Source organism: Protopterus annectens, chromosome 12.part0, assembly GCF_019279795.1.
Source record: "Protopterus annectens isolate FY-2018-M chromosome 12.part0, PAN1.0, whole genome shotgun sequence".
Classification (NCBI taxonomy): domain Eukaryota; kingdom Metazoa; phylum Chordata; order Ceratodontiformes; family Protopteridae; genus Protopterus; species Protopterus annectens.
This window is the reverse complement of record NC_056746.1, coordinates 1474848141-1474873676: the sequence shown is the minus strand read 5'-3', so window position 1 is coordinate 1474873676 and position 25536 is coordinate 1474848141.

The window sequence follows — 25536 nt, the reverse complement described above, 5'->3', positions numbered from 1 at the left end:
ATCATGAGCGGACCAGAGTTCTAATGTGGCGACCCCTAACCGGGAAAAGATGAAAGACTAGGAAAGAAACTATTGGATACCACTCTATAAACTATCAGGTGGTCTGTAATGCCCAAGGGATCATCTACAATGTGTATGCAGGTAACCCAGGCAGGTTTCATTCCTGACACATAAGGCACACCTGTGAGCTACACAAGATTTACTAGGGATGGATTTCCACAAAGATATCTAGTGTGCATTGCAGGTAATGCACAGGAGCCCTGGTTCATGATACCCATCAGAAACCCACAAAATCCTCATTAAGCAAGGATACATTGAGGCCCACATTCAAATTAGGAATATCATAGAACGTGTATCTGAATTGCTCAAATCAAGTTTCCAGTGTCTAGACACATCAGGAAATGAACTACAGTATGACCCAACCACCTGTCATAAGCTACTTGGTCCCTGCTGTATAGCGTACAGTTGTCAAGAAAATAATGAGAGTAATACACACATTTTCATTTTCTGCAATCTGCTGTCACATGGGAAATTTGTTAAGTATGACTTACTTTTTTGAATTTATCCAAGTCTTTTGGGTTTCAAAAACCATTATGGGAATAGACCCCATTCCTAAATCAAAGTATGATTAAAGTTCATGAAATTAGTATTGTTTCAATCTTTGATGTTGACCAGATGTGTTCTTTGCAGCACCTGCAATGTGCCTAGCAATGACTCCTTCTGCAATTCATACTGACTTACATGTACTGGTAACATCTTGCTCCTACTACTACTGGAACAGTCCGGGTATCCTTCTTCCACATTGCCCTTGTTTCTGCCTGCAAATCCTGGTATTTTATGACTTTGTGTCTCTTTGTACATAAGACATTGTAGTCACTGGGTGTACCAATTTCAGCTGATCAATGCTGCTTTTGTCTTCTTTTCATGGACTACTATATCTGGTTTTCTTGCACTGTTGATACTGTGTTGTTTTGGTAATGTGTGTTCCCATGTGATATAAACTTCATCATTTTCTGTCATGTTTTGTGGCTAATGCTTCCAGTGTTTTTCAGCCACTTCAACATCATAATGTTTGCATAATCCCCAGTGCAACAGTTTTGCCACATTATTATGTTTTTCAGTATACAGTCCTTCTGCCATTAGTATATCACAACCAGCAACAACTGTGCAACAGTTTCAAATTATGTTTTACAACACCTACATTTGTCTGTTTCTCCCACGTATTCAATCAAGTTTGTAAACCAACCTGTACGTAGTCCACTGTCTTGGACTGCCAATATTAATCTTTCATCTTTCTGTTTAAATTCATCTCTTCTTAACAAATTCTGTATTCATTCTTGATCAACATGAGGTTGCGCCAAGAGTTTTCTATACTTGCAACTATATTTATGAATTTTCCACATTTCTTGCCTTCTCATCTAATCATAGGTTCATAGGTTCATAGGTGTGTACTACGCTAATGGCCCTGGAGCCTTTACAAGCCTTGCTTATAGAAGTGCCCTGGCATCATTCCACCTGACATTAGTTCCCAGTGCCTCTATCAAGAAGAGCCAATGGAGTGATCCCCATGGTGAACTTTCTATCACCCATCCACTCATCAAGATTTCTTTTGAAGAGGGACAGCGAGGTGCTCTGCTTGACATGTATGGGAAGTCTATTCCAGAGCATGGGCAGTCGCTGGGTGAGGAACCTCTCCCTCCAGCATGTTCTGTTGATTGTGGTAATGAGGCTGAGGTCTCTGGAGCATGTGGTGTGGAGAGATTGGGATTTCTTTAGATGTAGCATTTCTAACAGAGCTGGGTCAGACATGGTTTTGAGTCAAGCAGAGATTGCTTCTAAGTTGGTGATATGAGTTAGAGAATAGCTGGAGTCTTTTGAATTTGTCCATGTAGGACATGTATTTAATGCCTAGGATCCTCTTTGTGAGGTACTTCTGTGGCCTCTCCAGCTCTTGCAGGTGTCTAGTGAGGTACATACCAAATGGGGCATTATACTCAATGATTGGTCTAATGAGGGAAGAGTGGGGAGAGACAATGACCTCTTTCTTCCTGGATGCAAAACCCTTGGTAATGAGATGTGCCACATAGAAGGACTTTCTGACCACAGTGGCAATGTGGTGGTCGAAGGAGAGGTTGCTGTCAACCTGCATTCCCAGATCTCTTATAATGCCTTCAGTGTTCAGTGGGCTCCCAACAATGTGGTAATTAGTGGAAACTAAGTTTTTACCAAAGGTGATGATGACGCATTTTTTTTGGAATTAAGCTTAAGGCCATGGTTTAAAAAACAGTCTCTGGTCTCAGTGAGGCCTTTCTGTAGGATGTCTGCATCACTTGGGGAGTTAATAAAGGCTCCCAGCTTGCAGTCATCTTCGAACTTGGTCAGCCAGAGTCCCTTTGTGTTGGCCTGGACTTTTGAGAAGTAGATGCCGAACAGGAGTGGAACCAGGACCAATGCCTGTGGTACTCTACTCATGACTGTTCGGCAGTCTGACTTGGAGTCTGCTACTTTCACACTGTGTGTTCTATCTGTCAGTTTGCAACCCACCTAGTGATATAGGGGTCAATGCCTAGTTTGGTGAGTTTATCAATAATTCCAAAGTGTGGAATGGTATCAAAGGCCTTAGCCAGATCAAGGTAGGCTGTATGCACTGCCTTACCTTCATCACAGCCCTGGTGACTGACACAGAGAAGTCAACCAGGTTTAGCAGGCATGATCTCCCTTTCACAAAGCCAAATTGCATGGGGTCTAGAGTTTGGAGATTTCCTATATCTTTGCTGATCAGGTCCATGATGATGCTCTCCATAGCTTTACATATCAGACTCATCAGGCTAATGGGGCAATAATTCCCAGGGTCTGAAGTTACTCCTCTTTATGGAGATGGATGATTGTAGCAGTGCACAATTCAGTAGGGACAAAGCCTGAGGTGAGGCTGTGACTGAACCAGGCACACAGATGTGGTGCCGGTTCACTTTGCAGTCAATGTAGAACACAGCCAGGGATATTATCGGGTCCCATGGAAGCTGTATTATTAGCCTTGGACAATGCAACTTTAACCTGTGCTGCAGTAATGCTGGGTGCCTGGCATTCTTCCAGTATTATGATTGGTCCTTTATGGGGGGGTGAGAGGGATAAAGTTGGTACTGAATCTGTCAGCCAGATGTTGGCAAGATCTGTTGGCTCAGTATAGGAGGTACCATTGTGCAGTAACTCAGAGCAAATCTGGGTATTGCCATGGAGGTTTTTGATATAACTATAGAAGGCTTTGTGATTGGTTTTAGTGTCTGATGCAATTCTGCTTTCATAGCTAGCTTTGGAGGATTTGATGAGGAATCTAAACTTTTTGCTGAGGCTGAACAGGGAGTTTTTCAGTCTTGGGACTTCATCTTTTTCTGCAACAGTTTCTTCCTTCTGTTGTAGAGTTTATTAATGACATGGGCCACCAGATTGGTTTTATTTTTTTTTTTTGGAGGAAAGTGTCTTGGTTCTGTTGGGTATGGCTAGTTCCATGCATTTATGTACATGTTTGTACGGTGCATTGGTGTGTGATTCGGCAGTCATGCAGCTATTTTCCATTAGCATGGGTGCCGTGAAGCTAGTCACCTCTGTTTTTAGGATCCAAAAGACAGCTTTGGAGAAGGTTTTTCAAGGTGGTTACCTTTGTGGGGGGTGTCGGTGAGATGTGGATTTCCATGGTGATTAGTTTATGGTCAGATCTGACCAGGGAGAGATTAACGATTGTGTAGAGCAATGGTCACCCATGTTAGTAATAACCAGGTCAGGGATGTTGCTTCCTCTAATGGGGGTCAGAATGAGCTGGTCCAGGGCATTGGAACTGATGAATTCCAGGAAGCATTGGGCCAGTGTATTGGTGCTTGAGTAGTTTTCTCAATTGATGGAGGGGTAGTTGAAGTCACCTAGTATGAGAGCATTGGGTTGGACCTTGATAGATTCCAGGATGCTTAGGAACATGAAGTGAGAGTCTAGGGACATGGTTGGGGACCTATAGCAGGTTATGACCTGGATTGCTGTCTTACCCAATGTTAGTTGTACCTGAAGTATCTCAGATGCGTTATGCTGGGCTACTAGTCTGGAGATGTGTGTATCCTTTATGAATATGCAGACACCACTGCCTTTGGAGCTTTGGTCCATGTTTCGTGGCCGAAAGGTGTGGAATGAATTGTAGCCTTGTAGTGCAGGGGTGCTTTCTGCTGCGTTAAACCAGGTCTCCATTACAGCACAAATGTTGATGTTCTCCATTTTGAGGAGGGCTTCAAGTGAGTGCATCTTGAGATTCAGACTTCTAGCATAGAACAGCATGACCCTCAGAGTGCATTTATTTATAGCTGTTATGGTGGAAATTTGGCCTTTGGAATACCATCTAAAATGGCACTATTGGGTGGCAAGAGCCTTAGCCAGTTCCCGTAAACCTAGGAGTGACAGATGCTGGCCATCTCTGGCAAAGCATCAAGGTTTCCCATGCAGACAGATACTGGATCCCCTTAGAATGACACCAGAAACTTAGCGAATTGTTGAAGTCGATCATTTTTTGTTTGTACTGTGGTATCATTCTGGGTGATGGTAGGATACTGCTCAGGGCTAGGGTCATATCTGCCTGAGCGACATAATCCAAGAGCTCCACCATGTCTCTTTTCATGTAGTCCAGGGAGGTGCATTTCAGGTCATTCACATCCACATGGACAATGACAGAGTCATACTTGTACTTGTTGTGCAGTGACCTGAGTGCATGTGTTATGTGTCGGACTCTGGCACCTGATAGACAGTTGACTGTTATCATGTCCTTATTCAACCTAGTGAGTGGGACATCTGTGTGTCTCACTATTGAGTCACCAATGATTAGTTTATTGGGAAAGGTGTTAGCCTTAAGGGCTTAGGTTGAAGGGCACATTGTGGAGGTGAGCTCTGTGTCTTGTGGTTTGTGCTGTGTTGTGGTGGTCGAGTGTGTTTATGTCTTGGAGGTCTCTGCTGTTTGGGTAAATATCCATTGAGATCCTCCTTGAAAGTGGGTGTGTGGTTTGTGTTTTTATATGAGAGCTGTGATGGTGGGTGTTCTGGAGGGCTATGTGTTCCATGTGGTATGGTGCAGGTGTTAACCTTCTCCTCTTGACCAATTAGTCTGGTCTTGGCTGGAGAGTGAATAGCTTCCAATTTTATTTTTATTTTACTTATTTATTTTACATTTGTTAACCGGGATAGTCTAACTGGATATATTTCCATTTTCAGTAGAGGTCCGGGGAGAAAAGCTCCGGCAATTATAGAATTACAACATTAAAAATTAAAAATTAAAATTTAAAGAATTAAAAGTAGACATTAACAGAAAAGATTTTAATAAAAATACAACAAGGACTCGTGCTTAGAAATAGAAAGTATGCTGTACAACCAGTATTAATAAGATAGAGAAAGAAGTTAGTTAATTAAGTGTAATAATTCTACTAGAGAGAGTTTGTTGGCATATAAATTTGGGAGTATCAGTTAGTCTATCTTACAAGGAATTAGTATGTAACAAATGCATTAGGAGTGTTAGTAATTTAAGCGAGAATAGTAGGAATTCGAAATTTAAGGAGCTATACTTAGCTATACTTATATAATTTGGTGATATAAGTGCATCTTTCACAAGTCTGAGTGTTGGGAGGTAAGAGAAAAGGGTTGTCTGTGTACATGAGGCAGTTGCTACTCTGCCTCAGAATGCCCAAGTGCACCAGGTTAATAGGAGAAAGCACAGGGAACTGCCCTTTAATCATGCCAGGAGTGGTGGTCATAACTGCTAAAGACGGGAGCTATTTCCCTGAAGAACAACTAGTGCTGATGGCACTTAGCTGTGCAACAATAATTGCTACAAATACCTGTTGAAGTGCAAAGCAATTAAGCTATTTGAAGTGCAACTGAGAGAGAAAGAACTAGTAAGATCTAAGGGTGAAACTGAAGAGTAGACTTTCTGGCACCAGTAATAGTTTACCTCAGCTCGGCGCTGCTGTGCATAGCTTAAACAAGCACAAACCCACAAAAACATGGGCTTTTAAACCAGAAAGTTGAAAGGGATGGAAAAACTGCCCAGTCGGCCAATAAACTACAATTCCTGGGCCAGAAACCACTCCTCTTGAGGTAGATAGGCAACCTAGTGCTTACTGCTCCCATTGATATGCTAGAAGGCTTCCCTCCAACACAGAAAGGCTTGGGGGGGGGGGCTCAGAAGCTTACAAACAGTCCTGGATACAACAGATCTCTATCCGACTAGACTAGTTACAGAAAAGGCAGGAAACAGGTGCAAACATGGGCTTTTAAACCAGAAAGTTGAAAGGGATGGATAAACTGCTCAAACGGTCAATAGACTACAATTTCTGGGGCAGAAACCATTCCTCTTATGGTAGATAGGCTCCCTTGTGCTTGCCACTCCCACTGATAAGATAGAAGGCTTCCCTGCAACACAGAAATGCTCGGGGGGGGGGTTTCAGAAGTTTACAAACAGTCCTGGATACAGCAAATCTGTATCTGAACTAAACTAGTTACAGGAAAGGAGGGAAAAAAGCGCAAAAGCGGGCTTACCCTTCACCTTATATTCTTTCCTTTGTTTTTTGGCACATTTAGTTGTTGCCTAATTTTTATCTACTTCTGGTTTGATTTCAATTCCCATTTGATGTCGATATTCTTCTGCTAAACTAAGCAGGAAGTCTTTTTAGACCTATCTTTCAAAACTTTTACTACATTTGGGACTTGTGAGGTCAGCAGACATGTATGCAGTCCCACAATTGCAGATTGATACGTGTAATCAAGTTGGAGGAGGCTCATACCTCCTTCAGAACAGGGAATATAATATTGGTATGCACTGATGTTAATAAATCATTTGATCAGCACAAAGCATTCTTCTTGTTTTCCTGTCCATCCTATCCTATACCTTTTGGGGTGAGTCAGTCTCTCCTAAACTGTAAATTAGGATAGGAAGAGCAAATTGGTTTATAGCTTGGACTTTGTTCTTAGATGTCAATGCTGTTTTCAGTATTAATGTAAGGCTTCTAAAATGTTCCTTACTAAGTTTTATTCATATGCATTCATGTTTTATTGTTGATCCTTCATCAGTTTTAAAATATTTATATACTCCTTCTTGCTCAAGTCATTTTATATGACATTCTTTTTCCAAACTGATGTTTTTTTGGTGCTGCAGTTTTCCTGCTATAAAGGTTGCTTTTGCAGATTTATCAAGGCCAATATCATCTGAAAACGTTTTGACCACTTGCAGTTGTGCTTTCAATTCCTCATCTGAAGAACTACACAGTTTTAAATCATCTACAAATAGAAGAGTAAAAGTCTTTACACTTTGTTGTTTACTGGGAGCCAAATTGTAACCATGACCTAATCTGTTAAGCAGACAGCTTAATGGGGTTAGAACAAGACAAAAAAGCAGCGGTGACAGAGAGTCACCCTGGTATACCCCCCCTTTTGAATTTTTATCTCTGGAATAATAATGTGCCCTTTATCATTGCGTAACTACAAAGTGGTTTGACACTGTTTCATGGTCACTGTAATGTAATAATTCAGTGTAGGGTGTATCGTACACATTTTTAAGCACTCTTTTTTCCATAAATGTGGGATACTGTTAAATGCATACTTAGATTCTTCCCCTTTTTACAGTTCTCCATTATGACTTTAACAACATATGATCCTTTGCTCCATATAACATTCTTTTATTACCCTTTTGTTCTATTGCCATGATTGAGTTTATTTGTAAATGAATATAAACTCTGTCATCATCAATTCCAGAGTATAGTTTATACATCGTTGGAAGGCAAGTTATTGGTCTATAATTTTTAGGATAACTTACAGCTTTGCTCAAGTAGGAGCATTGTTTTTCCTGCTGTTAACCAAGCTAGTATCTGTTCGGGGTGTGCATATAAATAGTTCTTACTCATGGCTAAATCTTCAAGCACAGATGTTAATACTTTTAGCCAGAAGTTAGGTACTGCATTTGGGGCTGGGATTTTCCAATTAGGAGCTTTTCTTAACTTTATTTCACTCTCTCTGGTCATTACTTCATCCCATTTCATATTCTGAACTTCTTATTCTTTCTTTTACTTCTGTCCATTTAGCATCTTTGTTATCTTCCACAGTATCTTCATAGAGATTCTCCATAATGTATCTATTTCTTCTTCTTTTTTTTTTGGTGGTGTTTCAATTCCTTTTGCCTTCTTTCCCAATTCTCTATAAAACTTTTTGGGTCATCAATAAATTGCTTATTTTATATACCTTCTAAGTTTTTCTGCCTGTGCTAATATTTTTAGTTTATTATTTGCGACAGAGCACGATAGATCCTGATCTGTTATAATACTGTGTATGTTGCTTTTATCACATCTATCTTTCTGAGTTTTTTTGTTGAACTGTTACTCCTCTATGCCCTTCTAATAGTGACAGTTCTTGTCTTAATTACTTTATAGTTTTCTCTATTTGATGCCTCCATGATGGCATTTAATTTCTCCCCTTCCTTTCCCTTACTACCCTGTGTTCCTGTGGTAAGATTTTTATCTATCTTTATCTACTTTATCATATCATACAATATGCAGGTAATTCAACCCTCATATGTGCAGCATCCACAATAACTCAGCTTTTTGCAGTCACACAAAAAGCCTTCTCTGATATTGAAACGTGACTAGCAAACTCACAACTCATTCTCAACCCTAAGAAAACTAAAGTCATGATCTTTCATCCATCTAAACCTACTAACCTCCTAGCTAACTTTTATATCACTGCCAGTAATAATACTAGGATTTCCTAGATTCCCAAACAAAACTATTAGGCATCATAATTGACAACAGACTAAAATTTGACATGCACATTTCTAGCACAATCAAAAAGGGTCACAAGAAAATGGGAACAATGTATAGACACAAAAAATTCTTAACAGACGCTGCAGGAATAGTCATAGCTAGAACCCACCTTCTCTCCTTACTCTTATATGCATCCCCCATACTTACCAACCTCAAAAAGTCAGAACTAAGTAAATTAGAATCATGTTACAATAAGATTGAAAATTTGCAACAGATTCCACACACTCAACCCATCACTGTCAATGCCTCAAAAATCTTTCTTGGTTGGAACTATCTCATGTTATAAACTATAGCCAATTAATAATGGCTCACAAAATAATGCACAATCCTGACAACATACCTTCCCTAAAAAATCTTCTACAGCCCTATTCTAACATTCGTAATTTTCGATCATCTAATAAAGACTTACTCCAAGTAACCAAAGTATTCAATACAGCAGCAACTCTTTTTACTCTAACTTTGTTGCCAAAAAAATTGGGATACCCTTCCACATAGTATTAGATCCATAAGTAATCTTAATCAATTCAAAATATCTCTCAAAAGACACTTATTTGAATCTTGGCTTTGCACATGTAACACTCCGGGTTAATTATTAACGTAGCACTACTTATACAATGTGGCTGTACATACTAACTTTGTTAATATATTCTTTCTAACAACATTACTTCTCTATAAGTAGTTACATTCCTAGCTGCAACTCTCACCACAGAAGTATTACTTAACTATGCACTACTTTGACTATGTGATTCTCCCTACTTAATTTCCTAACTAATGTTATGTTCCTCCACATATATAAGTTCAACCATATATTTGTCTATATTCAAGTGTTTAAAGTCTTGTTCTATTTGATACTATGTATATATTTTTCTTTTTGAATTTTTATCCTGTAAATGTGTTAACACTCCATTTGTTTGTCCATAATTTCTATTACTTGATGTGATGACTTTGTATGTAAGCTTAAGCTGGAGCTTTTCCTGGACATCCTCTGAAAATGGGCACTGTCCCAGTCGGACCATCCTGGTAAACAAATGTAAAATAAATAAATAAATAAATAAAATCTGTTATTAATTTTGGTGCACAGTAATATGTCCATTTTCTTCTGTTATATTGCATGAATCTCTATGGACAGTCCTAATAACTGTTCATTTGTTTTATCAAACTTCTAAGTTTTTGGTTTTATTGACCTTTTGCAGTCTATTTCTTTCCTTGATCTGGATATGCCTGTCCAGCTCTATTAAATCAAGCAAATATTCTCTTAGATCATTTTTTTCTAAACTGAGGACACATTCTTTGTTCTCCATTTCCTGCAGGCATTCTATAGAAAGTTCCAAAGGATCTTCCTGTGCCACATTCTCTTCAATTTCATCCTATGTCATCCAGTGCTTTTTCATATGGGAGCTCAATGGCCTGTCACTCCATAACATCGACTGTGTCAGACTTGCCACAGTTTCCTGTTCCTTCCCTTGCTGTCCAACTCCAACTGAACATTTGTAGTGGCTTCCTATGGTAGGCTCCAATGTATCTTCATATGGCAACTGATCAGATGCTTCCTGCTTCATTGGTTTCTCCTTAATTTGGGTGTTCATTGCTCTATCCTGCTGTGATGTTATCTGACTTAAAATTTGTTACACTAAATCCTTCATGTTGCAGGTAATCCATAACCTCAGTTTCTGTTTCTTTAACTTCTCTATTACTAATCCTCTTTTCTACTTTTCCTCTTTATTTTCTTATTTTTGTAATGTAAAATTTTTCATGTCCAGATGCCTTTACTTGTATTTCTCTTCAAATATCTTTGGTGCTGCTGTCTTTGTATTGATTAGTTTTTCTTTTTTCTTTGCATAAATATCGCACCATATTAAATCTTTTTCTTTCCCATGTCCATATTTCTTTTTCATTAGTCTCCAGCTACTCCTGTTTCTCCTACTTTGGGGACTCATTTTTCCATCATGCAGTGATGTAACCTGTGCTAGATTGTCTATACTAAAACCTTCACTTTGCCAGTATTCCATAATTTCAGCTTCTATTTTTTGAACTTCTCCTTGACTAATCTTCTGTTCTACATTCCCTCTTTATGATCTTATTTTTTTTTATTGTAAAATTTTCCATATCTGGATGACTTTGCCTGTATGTCTCTTCAGATATCTTTGGGGCTGCCTTTTTTTGTGTTGATTAATTTGTCTTTCTCCCTTGCATAAATATTGTACCATATCAACTCTCTCTTTCTTTTTCATGTCCATATTTCTTTTTTATACCTTTCAAAAGTCTCTAGATTTTGTTCTTTATATTTTCACACTTTCTCAGTTGCTTCTTTTTCCAAATGGCCCAAGGTTTCTTGGTCTATATAGTGTTTTTTAATTAATCTGTTGTATTTGAAGCTTCTGACAGTTTTTCCTTGTGGAAGTATTTTTCTTTCCTCTAATTTCTGTCTTAATCTTTTTATATATCTTTGATCTGGAAATTCTGGGCTTCTTGCATAATAGTTACAATATATAATTTATTTCTTATCCTCAATAGTCCTCTCTATCATCTGTTTGGTTCTTTTTTAGCTTATCAATTTGTGATTTTTGTGGACTGCTACTTCCTTCTACAACAGGGAGGGTGGGCATCCTCTCCCTTGGCGTGGCCTACCCCTATTGTAGAAATGTTTCTGTGTCTTGAGGATTCTACACTGTCTATTTTTTCAGTCCTGACACCAGTATGTCTACCAGGATTGTGGCCTTTTTTCTGTCCTGGGTTTTGTGCACCTAGCTATATTTTTTTGATTTTTTTAACATATTTCTGTCCATGATATATGCAATATAAAACAGGATCTATATATCAGTGTTGCCTTGGCGAGTTTTCGTGAAAAACGGGGTCTACCTCATTAAGGTACTCACCAAGACTTGAGGGTGAATTCAATTCCAGCAATACTACTCTCCTTTGCTTGCTGATTTATCATCTCTCCATCCAGACTTCCAAAGTGGTGTGTTTAAAATAATACTCAAGTCTGCGGGATTTCTTGGAATACCCTCAAGGTACAAATCCAGATGCATGCATAACTGTTTTCGAACATTTTGTATGAGTCCTGTGGGTCTAAACGTTGGCCACATCTTTTCTTAATACACTATTATCCAGCTGCAATATTAATGTGCCTGATCCCTTTTGTGAAGCCTGTTTTGTACAGATGTATATGTATTATGTATTCTATTGCATATTAAAACTAGGGCTATCTGGTTTTCAAGTGGTAAAATAACACAAATACATGCAGAAATGAAACATGAACTAATGCATTATTATGTCTGTATGTTGTATTCCTGTCACCAGCTGTCAACCTCTTCCCACCACTTCTGTATCATCCCATAAACCTCTTTGATTCCAAAATATTTCCATATACCATGTTAACAAGAGCAATGACATGTTTGGTCCCTCTTGTGTTTCATAATACACCTGTAGCATTCATATAAGGACTAACTAACTGCAACTGTCATGACAAATGTGTAAATCATGACACATGAAACATGATCATAATGGATCTATATCCTTTCATTGAATGGTTTTATCAAAGCTGCTCCTCAGTGAACAGAGGATTTTCACTAGGGCAAACAAGTGGTTGTCCAAATGAGTGACCGCAAAAACCCCATAAAATTTAAAACCTGTCAAGGTGGGAGCTACATATGCTCACACCCCTCAATGTGGGGAGCTGTGCCCCCACACCTGCCCTAGCTAAATATATCAACTCCAAGATTGCACTACAGTGGGGAAAAGGGCAAATTACAGATGGAGGCCAACTGCGGCCCTAGTGAAAATCCACCATTTGCTGAAGAGTGGATTCGATAAATAGGTGTTCGACTAATAGGTATTCACTGAATAGCCATTCGACGAACTGATATAGACCCAATCATAACATATATCTTTACTGTATTCCAGCAGATTCTCATCTGGTTGTATGAGTATAATGCTTCTTTGCATGAAAACAGGCAAAGACCACCATAGACTGCTGCTAATTCCCATTGTAAGTTCAATACATTATGGGCAGGATTCACGATCGCTTGCACGGAGTCTAAGAGTAGTGTAAGACTCCATGCAGCCATTGCTATCCAGGAACAGCCTGTATGTGCGTGTAAGAGAGCACATAAAACGGCTCTTACACGGACAGGGCGTGGATATGATAATTACCTCATTTGCAGCTGAAAGGCATGCAAATGAGGTAATTTCGCGATCCAGGAAGTAGAAACCTGCCCGTGTAAGAGCTGTGTTATCTGCAGAAATGTACTCAGTTGATAACTGAGTACCGTTCTGCAAATAACACAATGGAGCCTTTTCAGTCCCAAATAAAGGTTGCAAATGTCCCAGTCAGCATGCCAATGGCCAAATATGTGGCCACTGGCAACGTACCCCGATGCAAAAATAAAATAAAAATGTTTTTATTTTTTCGGCGATCACCAATGTTTAAAAGTAGCGCAGCGCTGTGCAAACGGGCTGCGCTATAAAAAAACAGAAAAATAAAAATTTTAAACCCACAAATGTGGGTTTTATGCAAAGCATGAATTTACAATGTAAGAGAATAGCAGGCTGAAAACAACATGGCCACCGAGTAGAGGTTGCTAAGGGGGGAAGCTGAGTGTAAGACATGTAACTAAGCATTAGTAGGCAATCCCATGTAAATGAGTGGTAGGATAGTGAATCGTACTGTCACATAGCAAATGAGCACATTCTGTGCAGTGTAGGAGTAGGATAAGGGGGAGTAACAGAGTAGGAGATAGGTGACATCACAGGGGGGAATGTATGAAAGAAATGCAGCTCATTGGAGCACAGTGGCATGTGAAAGATGTCAGTCACACATCATGGAAAGAGGAGTGTCAACAAGTAGGCATGGGAAAGCCAAGAAATGGAAGGTGTACACTATGGATCACACCAAAGTTTCTTGCTGGGCGTGCATGCGCGCGTGTGCGCGCTAGTAGGCATGAGTAAGATAGAGTGCGCGCGTGTAAGCGTGAGTGCGCGCGTTTAAGGCAGAATAAGCATGTAGGAGCCTGTTTAAACACCTGTAAGCTTGTTTGCGCTGGTGTGCGTGTTTTAACCCGAATAAGCAGATTCTAGTCCATCTAAGCATGTGTGCACGCATGTTAGCGCTGTTAGCGTGTTTTCGCTGGTATGCGCGTCGCTCCCCCTTGAGGAAACAGAAGGGAAAAAGGAAGCATGAGAAATAGTAGGAAGCTAGCAGGGATTACTGGCAGAGCTAGCAGGTGAAAACAATAAGAAGCAGGCAATTACACAGGCAGATCAGTAGCCCAGCCCAGCACTTAAAACTCTGCAAACAACAGTGCAGAATGTTTCTCTCAAGAGACACTGCAACAGAGGAGTAAGCTATTAGAAGTGAAAACTGAAAAAGCTTCACTCAGACCAAAAATGCTAGGGGCTGCCATAGCTGTTATAAGGAGACATATGCAACTTGCTGAGGGTGGTGACTATGCAAATGCTGCCGGACAACCCACAGTGAGGAGACGGAGAAGAGTGTACAGGCCTAGGGTCACCTACCAGGGGTTACATGAGCTGGAGATAGTGGAGCACTATAGAGTGGACAGAGACCTCCTACAGCAAATTGTTGAGCTGTGCAGGCCACATCTCACACACAGAACCAACAGAGGGGAACCCATCCCAGTGGAAACCAAGGTATGTGTTGGCCTAAGAATACTAGCAACAGGTACCTTCCAGAGACCAACTGGTGATATGATAGGGATATCACAGGCATCAGCATCCAGGGTACTGCACCAGTTCCTGGATGCCATGTCAGCACATGTCGGTGATCATGTATATTTCCCCAATTCCCGTGAGGTATTGGCCAGCAATATGCGTCTCTTCCAGCAAATAGCGGAATACCCTGAGGTAGTGGGTGCAATAGACTGCACGCATATACGCATCAAAGCACCAGCTGGTGAGCGGGGTAGGGCCTACATTAACTGCAAGGGCTTCCCCTCCATCAACTGCCAGGTCGTGTGTGATGCCCAGGGCATAATAATGAATATGTGTGCTGACTGCCCTAGAAGCTACCATGATTCCCATATCTGGCATTTGACGCAGCTGTACCAGACATTTGCCAATGGGGACATCCCACATGGTCACTTAGTGGGGGATGCTGGCTACGCACTGGAGCCGTGGCTGATGACACCCATCAGAAATGCACACACACCTGAACAAGAATGCCATAATGAGGTACACGCACAAACACAAAATGTAATCGAGCGTGTGTTTGGGCTGCTCAAGTCACGGTTCCGGTGCCTGGACACATCTGGTGGAGCCTTGCAGTACTCACCAACTACATGTACCCAAATTGTCATGGTATGTGCTATGCTACATAATATGATTCTGCGAAAACAGCTGCAGCAGGACCAGCATAGGGCTGGGCCAAACAGCCCCCCACCATTGCCAAGCCTATCACAGGCAGAGCGTGACTCAGAGGAGGAACAACCTGAGCCTGCCCCAGTAGGCAGAAGGAGGCGTGCCCAGTATGCCTTGGCCTTGGCAAAGAGGCAACACATAGCACATACACTGGCTCAGTAGGAACCCTGGAAATTATACCTCTCTCTGACTCACACATATAGTAAAAGGGATGCCTAAGTTGACACAACCTGCTTTCAAACATGTACAGGGAGTGTAGTATGTGCATCCTACATAGACAGCCCTGCAGCACCACCTGAGGCATGATTGCCATGTGTTAAGCAATGTAACACCATGTAGTATATGCAAACTTGATGACCCTGACTAACATCCTACCCTCTCCAAGCATGATGCCACAATATGAAGACAAGATGATCAATTACAATAATTGGCTTACGTATTGCTGTTAGTCAAAGGGGATCCAATGCGTGTCAGCCTGGGATGACATGCTGAGCAAGACATGATGCTCCACCTGCTAGGGATGGCATGCACCTATCATTCCTGGCCTTTTGGATACTGGCAAAGGCTGTTGTCACCCCCACTGTGCCTTGAATAGGTAAGGCTCAAAACATAAACCCACCTCCATAGGTATCACAAGGGATAAGAACCTAGACATAATGCTTCCCAATGCCAGAAGTCTAAACTGCAAGATGCATGCAGTCCAAACTCTCCTTAGCATGGAGAATGTTGATATCTGTTCTGTAACAGAAACCTGGGTCAAGGCTCACAAGAGCACCCTAACACTACCGGGTTACACCTCACACCATGCTTTACAGCCCCAAAACATGGAACAAACTACAAAAGGAGGGTGACTACCAATAATTGTTAAGGATAACCACACCCCCAGGTTGGTACCACAACAAGAAGCAGCATGGACTATCCACGGGCAAGTAACAGTGGCTAAAACTGCCTCCCAGTTTGTAGCCTGCTACAAATTACCCTCCTAATGCCAGGAACTGCACTTGGCCTACTTCGGAACACATGAAAATATCAAGGTCTCTCCAAACAACATTATATTGGGAGACTGAAAATACTCAAACATAGACTGGGAGCATTATTCTAGCTCCAACACCCTAGGCCAAAGGTTCCTAGAATTCATAAACCAAAATGCTCTGGAACAACTTACCACTCCCACAAGAGGGGTAAGCATACTGGATGTGATAATCAGCAACATGGGTACTCTATGCCCAGATGAGAAGTGTATCCCTCTCTGGTAAGATCAGACCATAGAGTAATCACACCGGATATTCACATCCTGACCCCAGTCCCTGGGCAGAAAACCACAGTGAAAAACATGTGTAAAGCAAATGTTGCACTCCTCCAAACTGATGTGGAATCCATTAAAGGCCTTGTGCCTTTGGAAAATATGGGCCACACCTCAGAACCCTTTATAAATGCATTCTATGAACACTTTCAGGAATGCATGGATTATGCAATCCGAAATAAAACCAAGACCCAATTCCATACATGCAGGCATCTGGCCTGGTGGACCCCAGCCATTACCAAGCCATGCAAGAGAAGGAGGAAGCTACTACATGATAGAGCAAAACCCAAAAAGAGAAGTAATCTCTGATCAGTATTATGGCAAAAAACTATGGCCACACATAAAATCCACTAAGGCCAGCTACAACATGTTGAATCTGGGAATCTTGAGGCAATGTTACACCTGCCCCATGTACACAGAAAACCCCCTCCTCCCCCCAAGAAATACAAATATACGTGAGAGATGCAACTATTTATCCAAACTGGAGTCTGAGCTCTCTCAACTCAGTACTGGCAAAACCAGTCAGGAGGAGAAGGTAACCACACACACCACAAACCCAGTCTCACATAGACCTATCACAACTGCAAACCAAAGACATAAACACAAAAAAACATTCCCGGAGGCTCTAATTAAAAATCCACCAAATCAACAGAGGCCTCCAAAGCAGACACCCAAGCAACCACTACCTCAAAACATAGCACATGCAACACATAGTTCACAAAGTCAGTGTGCCAAACAGTCACAGTCCTTAAGGACAAACAACATGCCTGATACACTTGTAATAGGTGACTCCATAGTCAGACACACTGATGTCCCGCTCACCAGACTGAACAAGGAAAAGGTTACAGTAAGCTGCCTGTTGGCCGCTACAATCCGCCACATAACACAAGCATGCAGGTCACTCCAAAGCAAGTACAAATATGACTCAGTCATTGTCCATGCTGGTGTGAATGAACTGAGACGTACCTCCCTGGACTACATGAAAAGAGACATAGAGGAGCTCTCTGATTATGTAGACCAGGCCGGTATGACCCTGACCCTGAGCAGCATCTTACCTTCACCAAGAATGATGCCACAGTACAAACACAGAATGATCAGCTTTAACAATTGGCTCAATTACTGGTGTCATTCCAAGGGGATCCAATGTCTGTCTACTTGGGATGACATGCTTGACAAGCCACGCTGCCTTGCCAGGGATGGCTTGCACCTGTCACCCCTGGGCTTCTGGATATTGGCTAAGGCTCTTGCCACCTCCATAGTGCCTTTTTTAGGCAAGGCTCAAAAGACAAACCCACCTCCCTAGAAAACATAAGTGGAAAAAAAATAAGGGTAATGCTGCTCAACGCCAGAAGTCTAAACCTCAAGATGCACACTCTCGAGGCCCTCCCCAGTATGGAGAACATCGATGTCTGTGCAGTGACGGAAACCTGCTTCAAGACTCCTGAGAGCACCCCAGCACTATCAGGTTATACCTCATATCATGCTTTTTGGCCCCAAAACCTGGACCAAACCACAAAAGGAGGGGGAGTATCCATATTCATCAAAGATACCCACACCACCAAGTTACTGACAATGCACAAAGCACTGGTGACCATCCATGTGCAACTAACCGTAGGCAAAACTGCTGTACAGTTTGTAGCATGCTACAGACCACCCTCTCAAACCCAGGAACCCCACTCAGCCTTCCTGAGGACACTGGAGAGTATGAATGTCTCTCCAAATACCAAACAAGGTACTCACAAATTACCACATAGGTAGTATTCCATTATGTAAGGAAGAAATAAGTAGGGACCTAGGGACACAAGTGGACAGTAACCTCTCATGTGACACTCACATTGCCAAGGTGGCTAGGAAGACCTTCTATATTGGCCACCTTATCATGAAAGGATTCACATCTACATCAAGAGAGGTCATTGTGCCCCTATACTCTTCTCTTATCAGGCCCATAATTGAGTACAATGCCCCATTTGGGATGTACCTTACCCGACACCTGCAGCAGTTAGAAAGACCCCAAAAGTACCTCACCAAGAGGATAAAGCGTCTCAAACATTTGTCATATGCTGCCTGGCTGAAGAAACTCCAGCTGTATTCAGTCACATACTGCCTACTCAGAGATGATGTATGCCCGATGTACAAGGCCATGTCCAATCCAGAATTAATGGACATGCTCCACCTCAGAAAATCCAAATCCATCAGAGCCACGACAGCGAGAGATTTCAACCTCAACACATAAATAAATAGGATGTGCTGGAGGGACAGATTCATAACCCAGAGGCTCCCTACACTCTGGAACAGAATCCCAGTCCATGTTAGGCAGAGCCCCTCACTGACTCTCTTCAAGAGGAATCTTGACGAGTGGGTGGAAGATCATATATTTACACTGGGGGTCATCACTGTGTCACGTCTAGACAGAGGCACAGTAAAGTAAACCCTAAATGGGCATAATATTCACATTGCAAGGGGTGGCGAAAGCCACACACACTCTGGCTAGGCTTATAAATGCCCTAGGGCAGATAGCCTAGTATGAACCTATGAACCTATGAAGATACAAATTGTACAGGACACTAAGGATAATCACAAGGCTTTCTTAACTGATGGTAGGAACCTTGGTGGGAATTCACAGATTTGTTCTGAATTACTCAAATATTACAAACAATACACCAAACCCACACACATTGCCAACATCCAACCTGACAGGTTCAGTGCAAACTCCCTCCCCACCAAAATGCCAAATATCTATCCCAGCAGAGTGCTGGCCCCCTGACATTGCAGATGCTGAGGTAACAGCCAGCATCTTCAAAGCAAAACACACAGCATCAATGGTACGAGATGGTGTCCTGGGCTGCGTCCAACATGAACTCCAAGAACAATGGAACACCAAGTAACACTACTGCTCAATCTCAGCCTTACCGCAGGATATGTACCCAAAGAGCAGTGTACAGCAACATTGGTCCCTCTCCACAAAGGTGGTTCCTGAATGGATACTGCAAACTATCACCCCAGAATCCTGACAAGCTTGGTCTGCAAAGCTATGGAAAGGATCATCATGGACCACAGAAATAAAGATATTGGGGACCTACAGACACTGGACCCTACCCAGTGTGGCTTTCTTAAGGGCAGATTCTGCCCCTTAAACATGTTTGACTCATTTGAAACAGTCATCAAGACCAGTGATGAGGGGAATGTGGTCCACACAGCCTATCTGGACCTTGCAAAAGCCTTCCATACAATACCCCACGTGTTCATTATAAATAAGCTCACCAGCTTAAATATAACCCCCTATGTCAGTAGATGGGTTGCAAACCAGCTCAAGGACAGAACTGCCATGGTCAGAAATGCTGCAGCCATGTCAGACTACAAACCAGCTACAACTGGCATCCCACGAGGCTCGGTCCTGGGACCTCCCTTGTTTGGTATATGTTTCCCATAGGTACAGGCCAACATGGAAGGACTGTGTCTGAACAAGTTTGCAGATGACTACAAACTGGGCACCATATCTGACCCACCAGCTGACACAAGCATCCTACAAAAGGGCCACATAGAAACAGACAACTGGTGTCAGAGCCATGTCATCAAGCTAAATGCAGAAAAGTGTATAGTCATCCCCTGTGGAAAAACAGTAAGTGCCCACCAATTACCACATAGGTGTTAACCCATTAAGTACTTTAGAAGTAATAAGAGACCTGGGGACACAAGTTCATACATATCTTGCATTTGACAACCATGTGGCTGTAGTGATTACAGAAGCATACCATATACCCACCTAATCATGAAGGTATTCAAATCTAGATCAGGGGAGGTCATCGTGCCTCTTCAGTCATCCTTCATCAGCCTCACAATTGAGTACAATGGCCCCTGTGGGATGTACCTCAGCAGACACCTCCAGCAACTGGAAAGACCCCAAAAGTACCTCACCAGGAGGATCAAAGAGCTCTAACAAATGCCATGTGTTGCCTGATTAAACAAACTGCAACTCCACACAGTGCCATACTGCCTGCCCAGAGGCAATCTGTGCCTGATGTATAAAGCCATGTCCAAGCTGGAATCAATGAACATACTGCACCTTGTAAAATCTGAATGCCAGTGAGCTATGCACATGAGAGACATGAACCCCAGCACTGAAATAAATAGGACGTGCTGTAGTGATTGATCCATAAATCAGAAGCTCCCTCCACTCTTGAGTAAACTCCCAGTACAGGTTAGCCAGAGAGTCCCTCATTGACTCTCCTCAAGAGGAATCTTGATGAGTACATGGGAGATGGTAGGTTTACCCTGGTTATGTCACGGGTAGACAGAGGTACAGTATACTAACCTTGAAATATGTCATGGCAAACTCCAGTTACAATGTGTGTTGAAGGACAAACACACTCTCTGACTAGCATTAGAAATGGCCTAGGCCACATAGCTAGTGTTTGTCAATGTCCACCCAAGTTGCGGAATACACTACCAATGTTGGACAAGCCTGGTTTAAGTAGTCCATATCTGAACAAAATGCAACATGGTCATATTTGCACAACTGGCCCTTAACCAGTCTGGTGTGCTCACTATGAATATTTAAAGCAGTGATAGGACTGAAATCCAGGATACTGTCCACCACAGTGAAAGTACTGAACCAGTACACTATACGATATTACAGTGTTTGGTCAGTATGAAAGGATGTTGACAACTGTATGCAAACTATCCCATGGAAACCCTGCAGGCACAGTATAATCCCTGTTGGGTTCAGACACAAAGCAGTTGGGCAGTAAGTACACAACATGACTTCCAACACACAACTATAAATGTGAAATATTGTTAAAGTTCACACACAACCACAAATGTGGTGGACCTCAGATTTCAACATATGGAAAGCTCATACTGGGCATGCTCGCACACTTTGATAAATGAGACATATGTCAGGCAACAAGCCATGGAAAGCCTGAACTGGGCATGCTCACACACTTAGGCCATGTCTCAGTTTAGCAGTTGGCCACACATATCTGGCATTTGTATGTGTTAAGCCAGGAACCTCCCACAATACAGCAATCTGCCCAGTGCACACAGTTAAATGACAACAGAGACATAAGTAAAATAGTGGATCCCTCTCATATTCAAACATCGTCCACAGATACACAAGTTGTTCATAGAAACAGGGAAAGCTATGGCAATAAAGACCTGCAAACAGTTTATCAGCAACAAATATTGTGCATCTGAAAATTAAACATATGGGTGTAGAGGTCAATACTAGGCTGTTTGCCCTAGGGAATACATAAGCTTAGCCAGAGTGTGTTTGGCGTCTGCCTCCCCAGTACAGTAGGCTACTGTGCCTCTGTAAAGTAGGTCACAGAAGGCACCGTTTAAGGCTAGTGTGCTGTGCCTCCGTCAAGCAGGGACACAGTGGAGATCCCAGGGGTTGAATTTGCAATGTCACATCCATGTGGCTGGTGTTTGCAGGAAGAGGGTTGGCGAGGACTTATAACAGTGATTGGGCATCAATTACAGACTGAGGGAAGTCTTATCTGCAGTGTCTGGACAATTTCACTGCCAACACTTTGAAGTGATGATTTTGAGGGATTGAAGTGTCTTGCCAATACTGTTCAGAGACGTCCTCCCTCTGTGGGATATTGCTCTGTAATGTATTACCTCCCTCCTTCTGTTGTACAGCTTATATATGGCTGGTGTACACCAGACAGGTCTCCTGTTGTGGAGGAGTCTTGGGTTTATTTGGGATAGCATGATCAATGCAAACCTTCCGGATGCTCATAGAATGCAATTGTCAAGGATTATGCAGAGTGTCCTGTATAATCTCCCAGCATGGGTCCTTTGAAGTCTTCCACCCCAGTCTTCACAAGGGCAAAGTCTGCTTTTGATAAATACTTTGTTTGCAGTGACTTCCTTGCCTGGGGGTGGGGATGGGATATGGATGTCCAGGGAAAGTTGGTTATGGTCAGATATTAACAATGGTGGTCTACCTCTGGTGTGGAACATAGAGTCCCCATGTTGCAGATGGTCAGGTCCAATATGTATTCCCCCTTGTGGCTGTGGTGATTGGTCCTGCCATAGCACATGGATTCACAAATTGTAGTGGCTGTAGGATGATGTTGTTGAGGCCTGAGTAGTTCCCCTACTCAATATACCTGTACCTGAAGTTAACCACTGTAATGGTGTATGTGAACACCTTCATATCCTACACTGTTCCCAGGTAAGCAAAGTGTGGTTCCTGGATATGGGAGGGGTGGTCTGAACTGGTTGTGTTGCGTGTTACAGGTCCTGTGGTCACGAAGCATGGTATAAAACGTAGCCTGGCAGTGCTGATGTGCATATGTGACCCTGAAGTAGGCGTCTGTTAATGCATATATATGCTATCCCCCTTACTGACAGATAGTAATAGATGTACATACCTCTTTATGAATAATAATGTCAGCACCCTATAAATACTGCAGGAGAAGAAGAGTTATCAAGTAATTTGAATAGTGCGCTCCATTAATGCGTCTCTCTCAAGTGTCATAACATAGTTAGGTAGGGGTTTGAATCCTGTAAATGCTCAGTTTGTGTGTGTGGGGGAGTAGTGTGTGTGCAATTCTGTGTGAAAAAAATGTCCCTTTTGGCAACTAGAAGAACACACTACATGATGTACATTCCTCTTTCTAAACACGGATGATGTCAGCACCCTATAAATATAGCAGGAGAAGAGAAACCTCCTAGTAATGCGAATAGCGCGCTCTGCTAATGTGTCTCTCTCAAGTGTCATAACATAGTTAGATATGAGTTTTAATTCTGCAAATGCTCAGTGTGTGTTTGGGGGGGGTTAGTGTATGTGCAATTCTGTGTGAAAGAAATGTCCCTTTTGGCAACTAGAAGAACACACTACATGGTGTACATTCCTCTTTCTAAACACTGATGATGTCAGCACCCTATAAGTATAGCAGGAGAAGGAAAACCTCACAGTAATGTGAATAGCGTGCTCTGCTAATGCGTCTCTCTCAAATGTCATAACATAGTTAGGTAGGGGTTTGAATCCTACAAATGCCATGTGTGTTTTTGTCACACAGTTTGTCCATGTGTGTTGGGTGTTGCTCTTAATATTGTATGACATATATTATATCAGTAATGTCAATGCACACATGAGGTATGTGTGTGCCACATAGACACATGTACCTGTGACCTTAAATAGTTCCCATGTGTGAAGCCTGCCTCATGTGAATACATGGAATTTGCATTACACAACTTTTTGACTGTGGTTTTCTGTGTAGGGGCTGCGGTCAGTATGTGAATATACAGTGAGAGTAGTCTATGGTGTCATCTTACCAGTAAGGGATACACTTCTGGTCTGGAGCATATAGTCCACATGTTGGTGATGATCAGGTGCAGCATGTTTTCCCCTCTTGTGGGAGTGGTAACAAGTTGTTCCAAAGCATTTGAGTGTATGGATTCTAGGAACCTTTCACCTAGGGTGTTGGAGCTACAGTAATGCTCCCAGTCTATGTGAGGGTAAATGAAGCTGCCCAATATATTGTTGTTTGGAGACACCTGCATATATTCATGTATTCTTAAGTAGGCCAAGTGGGTTACCTGGGTTTAGGAGGGTAGTCTGTAGCAGACTATGAACTGGAAGTCAGTTTAACCCACTGTTAGTTGCACATGGATAGTCTGTGATGCGTCACGCTGTGGCAACAACCTGGGGGTGTGGGTATAGGTTCATAGGTTCATACTAGGCTATCTGCCTTAGGGCATTTATAAGCCAAGCCACCCATTTTAAATTAATGTTGCTATGCCCTTTTTCGAGGTTAGTATACTGTGCCTCTGTCTAACAGTGACACAGAAGTGATACCTGGGGTAAACCTACGATCCCCCATCCACTCATCAAGATTCCTCTTGAAGAGAGTCAATGAGGGACACTGCCTAACCTGGACTGGGATTTTATTCCAGAGTGAAGGGAGCCTCTGGGTTATGAATCTGTCCCTCCAGCATGTCCTATTTATGTCAGTGCTGAGATTCAAGTCTCTCGAGCGCGTAGCTCGACGGGATTTGGATTTTCTGAGGTGCAGCATGTCCATTACTTCCGGGTTGGACATGGAATTATACATCAGGCACAGATCGCCTCTGAGCAGGTGGTATGCCACTGAGTATGGAGTTTTGTTAACCAGGCAGCATATGGCATCTGTTTGAGCCCTTTGATCCTCTTGATGAGGTACTTTTTGGGTCTTTCCAGTTGCTGCAGGTGTCTGGTAAGGTACATCCCAAAAGGGCCATTGTACTCAATTATGGGCCTGATGAGGGATGAGTAAAGAGGCACGATGACCTCCCCTGATCTAGATGTGAATCCCGTCATGATTAGGTGGGCTATATAAAATGTTTTTCTAACCACTTTGGCCATGTGGTTGTCAAATGAGAGATTGCTATCAACTTGGGTCCCCATGTCCCTAATTACTTCTTCCGTACTTAATGGATTACCACCTATGTGGTAATTTGTGGGCACTTTGTTTTTGCCAAAGGGGATGACTATACACTTTGTGGCATTTAGCTTGAGGCCATGGCTCTGGCACCAGTTGTCTGTTTCTTTGAGGCCCTTTGGGAGGATGGTTGTGTCGGCTGGAGATTCGATTATAGCGCCCAGTTTGCAGTCATATGCGAACTTGGTCAGCCACAGTCCTTCCATGTTGGCCTGTACCTCCGAGAAATATATACCAAACAGGAGAGGTCCCAGGACTGAGCCTTGTGGGACGCCACTTGTAACTGGTTTGGAGTCTGACATGGCTCCAGCAATTCTAACCATGTGGGTTCTGTCCTTGAGCCAGTTTGCAACCCATCTAGTGACATAGGGGGTTTATATTTAAGCTGGTGAGCTTATCTATAATGCCCAAGTGGGGTATTGTATTGAAGGCGTTTGCGAGGTCCAGGTAGGCTGTGTGGACCACCTTCCCCTCATCAATGGCCTTGGTGACTGTTTCAAAGAAATCGAACAAATTTAAGAGGCAGGATCTGCCCTTAACAAAGCCAAACTGGGTAGGATCCAGTGTATGTAGGTCCCCAATGTCTTTA